Source organism: Syzygium oleosum, unplaced genomic scaffold (genome assembly GCF_021117445.2).
Source record: "Syzygium oleosum isolate NSW1041296 unplaced genomic scaffold, Sole_v2.1 Sole_v2.16, whole genome shotgun sequence".
NCBI lineage: Eukaryota > Viridiplantae > Streptophyta > Magnoliopsida > Myrtales > Myrtaceae > Syzygium > Syzygium oleosum.
Genome location: NW_026607500.1, coordinates 6,904,989 through 6,917,746, shown reverse-complemented (window position 1 = coordinate 6,917,746; position 12,758 = coordinate 6,904,989). Strand labels below are relative to the sequence as shown.

Below are 12,758 nucleotides of genomic sequence, written 5' to 3'. Positions count from 1 at the left end.
TTCAGCCATGTGATCAGCCACCTAGCACACCATTCCGACATAACATAACCCACATGTCATTCCGTAGGTTACCTAGTACCGGCCCATCGATTCGGCCACTAATCAAACAAGAATCAAGCATAAATCTCGCAACAACCAGCCACTAAATAGCCAAAATTCAGCCTGCACGTCACGCCCCTTGACTCACGAAGCAACACACCACGATTGCCACTCGAAGGTTTCCGAACCAGCCATTAACCTCCTCAAATCAGCCACAATTTCTCCACGATTTCACACCAAACAACCCCTAATCAAGTCTAGCAATACCCAATATCCTAAGAGAGGTTTAGGGAGTCGCTTACCTCGGGCCTAAGCGAGAACAAACCGAGCAAGGGTAGCGAGAACAAGCCGAGCAAGGGGGACCAGAACAGCAACGGCAGTAGCCTCGGCACAGCCGCAACTCCGGCGAACGCGCGGCGACTCCCGGCGGCGACTACTAGACGGCTGCCACACGGGAAAGGAAGCGGACAGGGGGCTGAAGTAGGGGCGGCTACTGGGCTCACGGCCGGAGGACGGCTAGGCGACGGCGACGGTGACGGCGCGACGGAGGATCGGCCACAACCGGGACAGCCCGGCCAAGGCTGAGCTGGGGCGGTGCTGGCTATCTAGGCGAGCATGGCAGCTGCAAGTGGCCGGGTAGGGTTGCTGGGAGCTGGGTGGTGGCGGACAGAGCAGCGGCGACGGCCGGAACGGCGGCGGCGAAGTTGGGGGGCCGAAACAGGGGAAGGCACCGGGGAAAGAAAAACGAGGGGAAAGGGGAGGTGGTGGCGGCCAAGCGAGCAGCTGGGCGGTGTAGGTGGCTGAAGGGAGAGGCCGGGTGGAGGAGGCGGAGTGGCGGCGGCCGGAACGGCGGCATGAGGAGGCTGCGGCGAAGCTGGGGGGCCGAAATAGGGGAAGGCGCCGAGGGAGAAGAAAAACAAGGGAAAAGGTGGTCGCGCGGTGGCTGGAGGCGGCACGGCAGCGTCACGGGCGACGGAGGACGAGCCAACGAGCGGCTGGGCAGCGCCGGACCGCGGCGGGTGCGGCGACGACTTGCTACTGCGCGCAACAGGGAGGAGAAGAATAGCCAAGTCGGATGGAGGGACGGCCGGATGGGCGGTGCGACGGCCGTTGGGGCGGTGATGCCAGGCGGACTGCCAGCGACGGTCAGGCGCGGTGAGCGGCAAGCAGGAAGCCAGAGCAGAAAAGCAAGAGTCGGGGGCGGAAGAGACGAAGAAGAAGAGGAAGAGAAGAGGAAGAAAAGAAAAAGAAAAGAAAAGAAAGGAAGAGAGAGAGGGAGGAGACGTGAGCAGAAAAAAGGGGGGGAAGGGACGTTGCATTCATGGGGCAGAGGCGCGGCAGAGGGGGAGGAGAGAGAGAGAGAGAGAGAGAGAGAGAGAGAGAGAGAGAGAGAGAGAGAGAGAGGACAAAAGTCATAATTTGTCCTCGAATGCGATCCAACGATCACGATTCGAACCCAAAAATCAATCTAATGGTCCACGAAAATCCTAATTAATAATTAGGAAAAAGGGCCAAAAGAAATCAAATAAAACACACTACGAGGGAGGTCTTCTAGTCCAAATCCGCGTCCAGTCAAAATTTCACTTTTCGCATATCCCTTGCAATATCGAGGCTGGCCACAATAATGTCAACACCATCCAATTAAATTCGTTCCGGAACTCCGAGAAATTCGACACCAAAATTTGGGCTCTAAATAACGGCCAAATTCGATCGAGTGCGATTCTAGCGAAATCTCTAATTTAAAAATAATAACCCAAGAGTGATCAGTTTCGCGTGAGATTTTATTATAAGCGCACTGACGAAATACCTGTTTTATAAATCCCAAAAATGGACCGAAATTCGGAATGTCACAGTGTCTGTATAAAAATAAAAAAATCTCGTAAAATATCAAAAATATCATATCTACTGTTCTTAATTAAAACCATAAAATTATAAAAATTATAATTTTGTTTTTGACGCAATAATTACTTTCAAATTGATAAAAATTAAAAAATTACCATGTAAAGAAGACTTAACCCAAATATTTGACTGAAATCTTTGTAGTAGAAAGTGGTCAATTTGATGAGAATTGCAACGTTCACTTGGATTGCGAGACCTTCAAATGGACACGTACCTAAAAAAAATAAAAATCACTTAAGATTCATTTTTTAATAATTTTTTATATTTTTCGGATTTTTTTTAATGTTTTTTTTCCTGTTTTTTCCCCTATATTTTTCTCCGGTCGCAGGTCCGGCGAACGGCTGAGGCCGGTGAGTTCGACCTCGCCGGCCATGGGCGAGGCCGAGCGGCCTCGCCCAGGTGTGGCGGTCGACCTTGCCGTCGCCCAGATATGGGCGACGGCAAGGTCGACCGGCGGCCATGGCGAGGCCACTCAGCCTCGCCCCATGGCCGACGAGGCCGCTCGGCCTCCCCCCATGGCCAGCGAGGTCTCGCCGGTCGCCGGACCGGCGACTGGCGAAGAAGTTAGGAAAAAAAAACAAAAAAATAGTCAATGAAATAAAAAAAATCGAATCCAGCGATGAATAGTTTTGCGACGAACCGTATTCATCGCCAATTAGTCACGAAGTTAGCTATGATACTTACCGGTAGCAAAGCTTTACCGAGATTGATTTGTGCGCGCACGGATAGGTTTATCGAGAGAAACGAAAGAGGGAGAAAAGCGAGGGGGATATGAGGAATCAGTACGGAGAGAGAGAAATTGATGGTGGGGGTGGACATCACGAAAGTTATTTTCCGTCATAAATTACAAATTAGCGACAAATTCGTTTTCGTCGCAAAATCCGTTGCAAATTAGAGAGGAATTTTTTCTCCGTCGCAAATTAGCGACGGTAAAAAAATCCATCGCTAATTTCGTCGCAAAATAGTAAATTTCGTTGCATAAATTAGCGACGGAAATTAATCCGTCGCTAATTCCGTCGTAAATTAGTGACGGAAAATTGGTCGTCGCTAATTGGCGACGGAATTCGCGACGGACTTATTTTCCGTCGCAAATTAGCGACGGAAAATAAATCCGTCGCTAATTGGTCGTCGCTAATTTGCGAAGGAACTCGCGACGGATTTATTTTTTGTCGCAAATTAGCGACGACCAATTTTCCGTCGCTAATTTGCGACCGAATTAGTGACGGATTTATTTTCCGTCACTAATTTGCGACGAATTTTTATTTTGTACCAAATTCCGTCGTAAATTAGCGAAGAATACTTTTCATCGCTAATTTGCGACGGAAAAAAAATCCGTCACAAATTTCGTCGCAAATTAGCGACGAAAAATTCCCCTTCGCAAATTTCCGTGGCAAAATCCATGTTTTTTTGTAGTGCTAGTATAGATAGTGTTATTCACTACTTATATTTCGCTTGATTTAAACATCTATTAGTGTTGTGATTAGGGAACTCAAAACAACATGAATGTTCATATAATGTTCTTGAGAAAGTAATCACATCAATGCGAATGTTAAAATAATGTTATTTAGAAAATCATGTAAGTATATAGATTTTAAGCGAAAAAATTATTCCATTTAATGATTTAACAATCCTATAAACTACAGTAATGTAGTTACCAGTAACATAGAATGTCCACATTACAATTCCCTTTAATGATGCAGCTACAATCAATCTGAAATTGAGAAAGTCATGAGGAGTAGATTTGCCATAAATGATTAAACAGCAATAACATAGTATCTATGTAGAACTATAAATGCAATGGAGATTGATAACCAACAACCAAATCTTAACATCTTTGTTTTTGGTAAGTTAATTGTTTGATTCAATAGAAATGAAAAATGCAATCTTGAAAAATCTAAACATGTTACATTCTATCCATCAATAAAACAAAATATCTATGAATACAATATTGAAAGAATGAAATGAAACCGATCGAACATAACATTCTTTCCGTCAGCCAAAGTGTCTTTAACGGGAGATACGAGTAGCATTATGTCTTCAAATCACATCTATGACATAAATGTAAAGTAGTTGTTTAATTCGATGTGCTTCTAGTGGAAACTCAATAGTTAAGTTTCAAACCTCTTGAACGAGGATTGGTGTCATAAGCCTACTTCAAGAACAAGATTTGTTCTATGAATTAAGCCAATAACATTTAATTAAAAAAAAAGAGCAATAAAATGACAATCTACAAATCCATGTGACACGAGCTGGTGAAACTGAAAGAAAATATAACATGTTATACCAAATTATTTGCACATACCTTAAGTTGAGTCCAACCACCCCAATCTTCGTCTATTGGGCTCCCTGATAGGTCGAGGATGAGCAGATTTTTCGGGCAAAAGTTTATTGCCTGCAATTCTGTTGGACAACAACGCCAGGAAAGCCATCTCAATTCTGAAAAGTGATCCTCAAAGTCTCCAAAGAGGTCCCCACCAAACATTTTGAGAAATCTAATATTCGGCACCTTCCTAACTTTTTTTGATGTCAAAACATTGTCTCGTCGAAGAGCGTAGAATTTGACACGGATCGCTACAACAGTTTCGGTTCCCTAACATGAGGAAAGAGTTAGTTCTATGCGAGGAGTCCCAAATAAAGTCTGAAATATAGGAAAAACAGTCATAAAAGATTTCTGCAATGAACAAAGAAGAGGAGGGTGTACTTAGACTTATACCTTCTTTCTCAGGATCATATCAAGAGCTTCTTTGTGATTCCACACCTGAGAACGTTTTCCTGGGTCATTGCAGTTTTCTTGGTATACAATACTCCTACCTAAGTCTTTAAGCTGATCATGCATCCATAATTGGTTCTTTTTTGTAATTTTCACTAAGGACATTAAAAGTAGAACTTCAATCCCCTCATCCGGAAAAAATCCGTAGTCATCCGACATGTAATCTGCATAACTCTTATTTTCCCCGACTAGAAAGCAAGCAATATCAAGAAATATCTGTTGTTGCTGATGATCTAATGCTTCATAACTTAACATTAACTTTTCCTTCACATCCTTATGAGGACAATGTTCCATCTTTTTCAATGCATCTCGCCACACTGCTTCCTTTTTTCCATATAAAAATGAGCCAATCACTTCAATAGCCAACGGAAGCCCTCCGGTTTTTGCAGCAACTTCGTGAGATAGACTCAAGAATGCATTTTGTCACGCCCCGCACCCTACGAGCGTGCGGTCATCCCTTGGTGGTCGATCATTGAACGCGACGTCCCAGGACGCGTCGCCGACCCAAATGAAACACCCAACAATAAAAGCAAGCGGAAGCGAAACTAATTAACCCAGATAATAAACAACGACAAAGGGATAGTGCGAAACAAAAATTTCATACCATCATAAAATAGTCACTATACAAAACGATAACTCGGGCTACCAATTTAGAACCACAGTTTTCAAAAGGGGGCGGTCGTTGACAAACTTATCTCCTCTACAAAAGGTAATCAAAAGACAGGGTAAATGATCTATTCTTCAATCCCTGTGGTGCTCTGGCGGCGTCTCCGAATCGATTACGGTCGCGGATCTGAAATGGTTATATAATAACCGTGAGAACGAGTCTCAATAAGCAACCCCCTAAACCCCACGTAGGCCAATGCGTACCCAGACAAGTCATACATGCAATCTACCCCATAACATATAAAATTCACGTCATTGTACTTACCTCGTCATCAAGTCCATGCCAACTCTACACGTTAGTCGTCACGTGACAAGGCAATAATATTAATTAAATAACACATCACAAGTCGCTCAAACACCAACCACGCTTTCACTCAATCACTCCAACTAATTCAACCAGTCAATTCAATCACACTCCATTCGCATGCGTGGCCGAGCAACTTTCTCACGACCTCCCAGGTCCTTTCACACGGCCCGCGTCAACACGCCTCAGGCCAGCCCTCAGATCAAGCCGGGCTCAGTCCCGCGTAACCACGCCTCAGGACATTTCTCTCGACCCGCGTAACCACGCCTCAGGTCCTTACTTGCCTTTCTAGCCACACCCGCGTAACCACGCCTCGGGTTGGCGCCTCGAGATCAAGCGGGCTCGGTCCCGCGTAACCACGCCTCGGGACATTTCTCTCGACCCGCGTAACCACGCCTCGGGTCCTTACTTGCCTTTCTAGCCACACCCGCGTAACCACGCCTCGGGTTGGCAGCCTCGAGATCAAGCCGGGCTTCGTCCCTCACTTGGACATTTCACACTTTCCCACGACCCGCTCTTGCGTCTCGGTCACCCTCGGATCAAGCCGGGCTTTTCTCATGCACATGCACCACAATACAAAATTCACCATGCTCTTAGTCATATAAATCAATTTCAATCACCACCCTTTCACCAATGTCAATCTAGCACGCCACATCAGTCAACTCAATTCATGCTCCCCACATCAGTCCACCGACCCGACATTCATGTCGGCACATTCAATTAATTCAATTCACCCACAAGCGCCACAACCATTCAGTCAGGCATATTTATCTCGGTAAATCACTAAATTAGTCACACAATTACCGCCACAATAATTCACAAATTGAGCACAATCAATCAAATTAGCCCATGCCTAATTAAATTCCTAAGCCGGTACTAAATTTCACCCTAAACAAGTCTAAAAATACCCAAAGTACTAGGTAGGATTTAGGAAGTCACTTACTTGGTTTTGGCCCGGAGAAAATCGGCTCGGGCCTAAAATGGCCCGGGTGAACAGTGCCGAACTAGGCGCGGGCACGGGCCAACGGGCGCGGTGGCCGGCCAACGCGGGCACAATGGCCGATCGGCGTGCACGGCGCGCGGCGCGATGGCCGTGCGGCGTGCCCGGGGCGCACGGGCGAACGAACGGCGGCGCGCCCGGGTCGGATGGGCGATGCGCCCGGGTCGGACGGGCACGGCGCGCCGGGCGAGCTCGGCCACGGCCCGGCTGGCTTGGATCGCTTGGCTACGGCCCGGGCCGGCCCGAGTCGCTTGCCACGGCTACGCGTTGGCCGGGCTGGTTGGGCCGGGCCTAGCTAGCTGGTCGGGGCGGTGACCGGGCGGCGCGCGACTACGGCGACGGCGACGCGGCGCGGTGGTGGCGAGCGGCGGCGACGAGCTGCGGGAGGGTGGAGGTCGGCGGGGTGGAGGCGAGAGAGAGAGAGAGAGAGAGAGGCTGGAGGCGAGGGGGTGGCGGGCCGCGGCGACGCGCGCGGCTAAACATGGCGACGGCAGCGGGCAGGCTGCGGCACAGCGGCGCGCGGCGAGTGGAGGAGGAGATGGAGGTCGGCACAGGCGGTGAGGCGAGGTGAGGAGAGAGAAGCTGGGGCCGAGAAGGGGGGCAGCGGCGCGATCTGGCCGGACAAGCGCGACAGGCGCGGCAGCGGCACGACGGGCGGCTAGGCGGCGCGGCGGCTCGCGCGAGCTGGAACGACGGCGAGCCGAGCTCACGCGCTCGGGAGGAGGAGAAGGCAGAGTCGGTTGGGGCTACCGGGCGACACGGCGGCTCAACGACGGCGCGGGGAGGACGGCGGCATCGGCGAGTGGGGCGGCGTTAGGCGGGGCGGAACGGCGGTCGAACGGCGGTCGGCGAGCGGGGCACGGCGGAGCGGGAACCCGGTCGGGGGAAAAAGAAGCCAACGAGGAAGAAGAAGCGGAGAAGAGAGAAAGAAAGGAAAAGAAAAGAAAAAGAAAGAGGAGAGAGAGAGTTGCATGGGGAAGGGGGGGGAAACGTGCGCATGGCAGGGGGTGGGACGTGCGCGGAGGGGACGTGCTCAGCGCGGCAGAGGGAGGAGAGAGAGAGAGAGAGAGAGAGAGAGAGAGAGAGAGAGAGAGAGAGAGAGAGAGAGAGAGTGAGACTCAAAGTCAAAGCTCTCACTCGAGTGCGATCCAACGGACACGGTTCAAACCCGAAAACGATCTAACGGTCCCCTATAATCCTAATTAATAATATAGGAAAATGGCCAAAATAAAATAACTCGAAACACACTACGAGGGAGGTCTACCAGTCCAAATTCGCACCCGGTCCAAAAATCCACTTTCTCACTATTCCTAATCACCTCGACGCTGGCCACAATAATATCGACACCGTCCAATTTATTTCGTCCCGAAGCTCTCGAAAATCGACTGCCAAGGTCAGGGTCTAAATAACGGCCAAATTCGATCGAATGCGATTCTAGCGAAATCTCAAGATTTAAAAATAATAACCGGGAGTGATCAGTTCCCGGGCGAGATTTTTACTATAAGCGCACTGACGAAATACCCGTTCTATAAATCCCAAAAATGGGTCAAAATCCGGAATGTCACACATTTGGAGGAAAGTTGCTTCTAAAGGCATGCTTGCTAAAAAGTTGAAGAGCTTCGAGATTGTTGAGTTCCTTAGCTTCATAAATCAAACAATATCCAAAATGATTTTGGAATCCACTTAAAACACTTATGTCCCTTGATGTAACCACAATTCTACTTCCTAAACCAAACCAATCTCCCTCTGCTGCTAATGCCATTAGTTGGAACCTATGATTTACATCATCAAGGAAAATAAGAACTTTCTTTCTTCTAAATCGTTCTTTGATTATATTTTTCCCTTGATCGATGCTAGGAACCTCAATTCCTTTGTCCCCCGGGATATCATGCACTAGTTGCCTCTGCAAATTTAGAAGACCAGAATTTGAACTTTCTGATGCTTCTCAAATATCTAGGATAAAGCTACAACTGTCAAAATTAGCTGACAATTTGTGATAAACAGCCTTGGCATGAGTTGTCTTGCCTATACCGCCAATTCCACATAGGCCAATGAGCCTTATGTCCTGAGACTCAACACTTAACAAATCTATTACTTCATCCACTGAACGGTCAATCCCGACCAAGTGAGTGGACAGATGAACCGGAGACACATCAAGCTTAAGTAAAATTTCACGAGCTATAAACCGTGCGAATTCTCCATGGCTGCATGTCAGTAGAAAATAATGAAGTTACTGACATATTTAAAACAAGAACGTGTATAGACAAGATCATTAAATGATATGAGTTAGCCACAAAATGTGGGACATATAGGGCCTGTTTTAGCTTTTGCTTTAAAATTTGTTTTTGTTTTGTTTTGATTCACTGTGTGGGCTGGGCGTGAGTTGAATTTAAGTGTGGGTATGGGCTTTTTTTAGTTTGAGTTTAAGGAGGGTTGGCATCTGCTTAAATAAAGCATTTTTTTAAGAAATAAATATCAATAGATTGGTTCACAGTCGATTCTATCCTGCAATCGATCTGGTTGGTTTTCAAGTTCCACTGAGGTAGATGTAAAAATTGGGAGACCGGCCCGAAATCTAATCTGATCAGATCGGTTTTTCTTATGAAGTTTTTTGTTCGGATTGCAGAAACACATTACTTCAACAAGCCTGTAATCGACCAAAAAAAAAAAACAAGCCTGTTCAAGTTCCGATTCCAATCCCAAAAACAAAAACCTTCCCGTGGAAATTGAAAAAAAATGTATGAATTAAATCAGATCTGAAAGTGGAAAAGGAAATTTGGGTAAAGAGCAATATTGGTAAATTTCTCTTTAAGAAAGAGCCATTTTGGCCTTAAATGGAAAAAAAGAAGAAGAGGTAGTAAATATTGAAGATGTTCTAAGGCACCGATGTCGATGAAAAAGTTTACAATCTCAAGTGTAGTCCTCGATGCACTTCTGCCAACCACAGAGAGACACATTAGGTGGTCCCCCCACAAATCCACCCCCTCCCCCCCGGTGATGACCGTCGGGTGATATTAGTGCATTACATTGTGTAAAAGTGAACAGTACAATAAATGTGGCGAAAAAGAAAAAATGATGAAAACTGATTGTAAACGGAAAACCAACCAAACCGAACCATAAATTTGAGATGGTTAGCAACAGTTCGGGTCATGGGTTCAAGCTAAACGGATTGTGTTCAAGGCTTTTCAGGCCAATTCAGATTTCAATACCAAAATTTTATCCGATTCGTCCTCCCTTGACAAAAAATTGGTGGCCATTGATTGACTCTGATTGGGTTTTAATCATTGAGTTTCCAACTATCACAACTTGACAAAGACACGCAAAGAGCAAATTAAAAAATTGTGCTCTTCAACAATAATCAAGCAAAAGAAACAGAGAGAAAAGGGAAGATGGAGTTTTTTTTTTTTGGTCAGAGGGAAGATGGAGTTGAGTGAGTTAACATACCCTGTGTTCTTGGTCTCCCATCCCTCGACTCCAGTAACTTCCTTGAGCACCTTTGCCCAGCGCTGCACAATCTCAGCCCCATGTTTTTCTTCATGCAGAGTTAATGCATCCTTATATACTCTTGTTTCAAGCTTTACATCCGAAGGTTCCACGTCATAGAAAATGGGCATTACCTCTTTTCCAGAGGCTTTTCTCCGTGCCATCATGCGTTCCAACTCACGAAGGCACCAGCTACTGGAGGCGTAACCTTTGGAGAAGATGGGAATGCAGATTTTCGAGTCATCGATGGCCTGAAAAATCTCGAAGCCAATCTCTTCACCAACGCCAATCCCCTTCTTATCCATGAAAACATGGACACCCCTATCTAGCAGGGCATGATAGAGGGAATCTGTGAAGGTAGCGCGGGTATCCGGTCCTCGAAAACTCAAGAACACATCAAACTGACCTCCAGATGTGCCGTTGTTACTGAATCATGTTTCTGAACAACTCCTTTTTCTTTTCATTGGAGCTGCGTCTACCGCCCCCAAAGGTTTCACAAAAGATTTAGAAGACTCGGGATGATGGGAAATTCTGCACCTATGCATTTCAAGCAAGTTTGTATTGCTTGAGTTCCGTGAAATTGAGTTTCTCTTTCCGATTTCCATCAGCTTTCACGCAATAATTTCTGGTCAAGTCAAAAAAACAAAAAACTGAGACCCTTAGAGCTTTGAGAAGGCGAACGCTGGTGCAAAAAGGTCCAGAGGCCGGAGAGTGGAACCCAACAAGCATTGATGGGAGATTATCTCATGACCGGAAAAAGAAAAACACAAACTTTGGAGTCCAACAAGGGATGGGGTTAGAGACCAGGAATCTATGAACACTGGATACTGAGTTAAACTATCAAACAAACTCAAAGAAAAATAATTAAAGAAGAACCTGAAAGAGTTGCAAACTGTTGTAGCAAACGCGGAAAAGCAAACACAGAACACGAGGATTTACGTGGTTCGATCACAACGTGATCTACGTCCACGGGCGAGGCAAGACAAAATTCCACTATAATCAAAGAGAGTACAGTTTTCAGAAGTCGAAACAACGACAAAAGCTCACGGCTTACAAAACTCTCTGAAAATAAAATTCTCTCTCTCTACATCAATGAGAAAACCTAGCCGCAGTATAAATAGTGCTCCCGAAATTTTTCCTTGCTACGAGTTGGGCCTATCGGCCCAACTCTCCGCGTCGCGAACTAAATCTCAATTTTTGGGTCGCACAAAAATATGTCGGGTCGGGTGTTGAACCGGACCGAGAACATAAAATTCAAGACATATTTAACACAAACTCCAATCATCTCAAAATTGGGAAAAGTGTCAAAAAAAAAGTTCTAAATCTATTACATTGATACTAATTTAGTCCTAAATCTTTTATTTTTGTGCCAATTTAGTCATTCCGGCTAATTTTGGTCGGATTTTGCTGACGTCAATGCTGGCGGTGCTATGTAGGCCAACCGCTAACGACGTGGATAATTTTTAATAATATTTTTTCGATTTTTTTATTTTTCTGATTTTTTCTTTTCTTTCTTGGCTTTCTTCCTCCCCCAGCCACCGGCCATGGCTGGGCGGGCTGCCCTCGCCCGGCCAGGCAACGCCCGACGCAGCTTGGGGGAGCCCCGACGAGGGTTGGCCTCGCCAGAACTGGCCTGGGTGAGGCCAACCCTCGCCGGGACGCCCTCGCCCAGGAGAGTGTCAGGTGGGCCTCGCCTGTGGTAGGCGACAGCGGCCTCGCCTAGCCAAGTCCGCCATGGCGAGGGTGGTGGCCAAAGGTGGCCCGGTCACCGGAAAAAAGGTTGGAGAAAGAAGAAAGAAAAAGAAAAAAAATCTAAAAATTATTAAAAAATTATTAAAAATTGTTCACGCCAGCATTAATGGGGTCACTTAAGTCGGTTGGCGTCAATGTCAACAAAATCCGATCAGAATTAGCCAGAAGGATTGAATTGGTACAAAGACAAAAAATTTAGGACTCAATTGGTACTAAAAAAAAGGTTTAAGACTAAATTGACATCAATGCAAAAGATTTATGACTTTTTTAACACTTTTCCCTCTCAAAATCAGTAAGAATTAACAACAAAAACACAAAGCAAGACACCAAACAAAAGAAAAAGAACTCAACTCTAGATAAGCAGCTATCTTTACCTCTATTAATTCAATTTCGAACGAACAAATCAAAAGTACATTTCTTGTGCACGCAAGATAGACGACTCACCTACAACTGCTTGAGAAATGGGGTCATGAATATCTAAATTCCATCGAGTTTAAACAAGTGAAAAGATAAAATTGCAGGTCGCGAAACAAAAAAATTGAGCGAAGAGAGAATTTCAAGAATTTGAGGACCCTCTGCCGTGCGCAGCTTCAGGGTCTTAATGTATTGTCCCGACTCGTAGTGGGATGACCGACACCTGTCAGATAAAGACTTAACTGACCCAGTAAGGACGTGCCACACGCCCAATCGGACTTAGGGTTTTGCAAGGATTGACCAGTAGATTCTGCGGGGTTTACCGGCTGAGTCCAATTGGCCATTCACGTTCTATATGGACGGTCAGAATTGTTTCAACAACCGTTCTTTTTACATGCTCTGCTTCAATTCCAAACTTAATTGTGTGTAAG

The 12,758-nt window shown here is 46.1% G+C and overlaps 1 pseudogene; it reads right to left on the bottom strand.

The window, feature by feature from the left end:
* The window catches only part of LOC115668203 (disease resistance protein L6-like), a 55,003-nt pseudogene extending 44,029 nt beyond the window's left edge, over positions 1 to 10,974 (bottom strand).
* Between the last annotated feature and the right edge of the window lie 1,784 nt (positions 10,975 to 12,758).